This window comes from Corvus cornix, chromosome 3, assembly GCF_000738735.6.
Source record: "Corvus cornix cornix isolate S_Up_H32 chromosome 3, ASM73873v5, whole genome shotgun sequence".
Lineage (NCBI taxonomy): Eukaryota > Metazoa > Chordata > Aves > Passeriformes > Corvidae > Corvus > Corvus cornix.
In genome coordinates, this window is record NC_047056.1 from 95,109,456 (window position 1) to 95,111,840 (window position 2,385).

The window sequence follows — 2,385 nt, forward strand, 5'->3', positions numbered from 1 at the left end:
TACAGTACATCTGAGCTGACACTAATTCCTGTTTTCATACACCTCTTACATGCCTAAGATGTAAAAATAAAAATATCCAACACAGGTTTGGTACCTAACATATTTAAGAGTGTGTTAGAGTCTTGATATTGAATATCTTGATTTGAAAAGACCAATATGTTTATCATGCTGTCTGATCAAATTCACTGAGTAATTTGGAAAGGAGGGGAAGAGCCAGAGTTTTCACAATAAAATACAGCTATGACGCTGCAAAGGAAATAAGTAAGTTAACTCCCAGAATAACTATGTTTGATTCCGAAAGGAACTCCTTGAATTTTGAATTGAGATACTTTATAAATGAATGCGTATTACGTGTGTTAAAATAAACTTCACGCTCAGTAAAAGGTTCTTACTGTTGCTTCTGTCATGTATGTGTTGGATAAATGTTCCCACAGTGTTCCCAATAGGCACAGTCATAGCTTGCAGTTGTAAAACTGCCTCTCAGTGGTTGCAACACCCTTTACCTACCAACCAAACTCATACACAGTCACTTCACCCAACACAGGGAGGGGTCAGGGCACTGCTTAAATACTTTATGAATTTTATAGGCAGCATTGCTGCAATCATCAGCATATTTATCCACACAGTTATCCTCTGTAAAGGTCCTGCTAGCCTAGTCTCATGTATAGTTAGCTTTGGTCATAGAAAAGCCCTTTCACTTAATCTAAATCTAAAACCCATAAAAGGTTTAAAGCCATCCCTGTTGTTTTAGGGAACATCCAGCATCTGTGTGTCACCTCTCTGCTGTCTGCTTGCCTGGCAGATGCCTAAAACAATCAGTGCATTTGCTATTGCTGTGCCAAGACAGTACATGTCTGTCCATAGGCCTAAGCAGGTGAGAGATACAGTGCACGCTTACGTCCTGTGAATTCCGCTGTGTATCCACACACAGGCAGATGAGGAAGGATAGGAAAGGTCACTGATTATTGAACTTTTGACAGAGAACTTCCTGTCATCTGTTATATATAGTTTATATCATGGTAGTTGGGGTACTCACCTGGCAAGTGTGAGAGACAATCTTCCCCTCCCAGATTTGGAGCAAACTTTCAAAATTGGATTTCTTGCTTCCCAACACAGTAGTTAGAATGTGGGTCTACAGTTCATTGCCACTCAGATTCTGTTGCTGAAAACATTAGTATTTTCTTTGTCTAATTAAAAATTTACTGAAGGTGATGGACAGAAGATATTAATTCTATAACCTAGTGTGCATGCACCTAGAAAGTGCATGGATTTCTAGTTACTCTTGCAAAGTGGAAGGATTTACACAGGGAAGGTTGAAAAAGTCTCACTTTCAATGCTGATTAAGGTGTTCCGTGGATATGTGTATTCAAATCACAAAATGGTATCTAAAAACTTCATCTCTTCTACCATACTTGCTGATATGCTGTTAGAAGCTCTCCCAGTCTCATTTCCAGTTATACAGACTTAAGTTTAGAAATCAAGCAACAGGATAATATTCCTATTTGAAAATCCCAGTGGTGCGTAGGAGCTAAACAACACTCAGAGCAGTCTTCAGACTTTTGAATGTCCTACCAGCTTATGCAGGTGTTGCCCCACTCAGACACGGACTGTTGGAAATCCCATTCCCTACTGGTCTTATCCATTTTCTGTAGACTATATTAAATGTTTTATAACAAGTGGTGAGTCACTGAACTCAAAATGTTTTATTAAGGCAGGAATTTTGACACATTTTCCTTGAGAGAATGCCCATCACAGATCTCCTTTTAAATGTAACTGAATAAATTTGTCCAATACTATGATGGACACAGCTCCTAATATTTAAAGAAATCCATCTGTCAAACACCAAAACACTGGAAATATCACCTAAGGAGCACAGCATCAGAACTTGAAATGCACAGATATGTATAACATGTGAAGTCTATCATCTTCTGTCTAAGGTTTTAATAGCAAATTGGATGAGATCATGATGTTTCTCTCCCAAGGATTTCTTGTAGTATCACTGAAGATACAGCTAGCAGTCATTCAATCTTTCTTATCAAGTGGTTGCAAATTTAAGTCTCTGTCCTTATGAAATCTGTGGAGAACTGACCAGTGTTTTATCTGTACTTCCTAAGTGTTAATTTGGGGCCAGAAGAGCTCTTGCATGCCCTCTCTAGCAGAGTCATTGGCAAATGAAGTCTGCATGTTACCTTTCCTCAGAAGGAGCCAGTGCTTTCCATTGCTGAGATACCTTGTGGTTGCCTATGATTTTTCAGAGCTTAGAATCTTTCCCAGGTCCCTAAGAATGTGGGTTTGCAGTCAGTTCTTGATGGACATGTGGTAATTAAAGGAGACTCTTGGAGTACAGGCTGTCTAAGGATTCCAAAGGGTGATTTTTTTTTTACT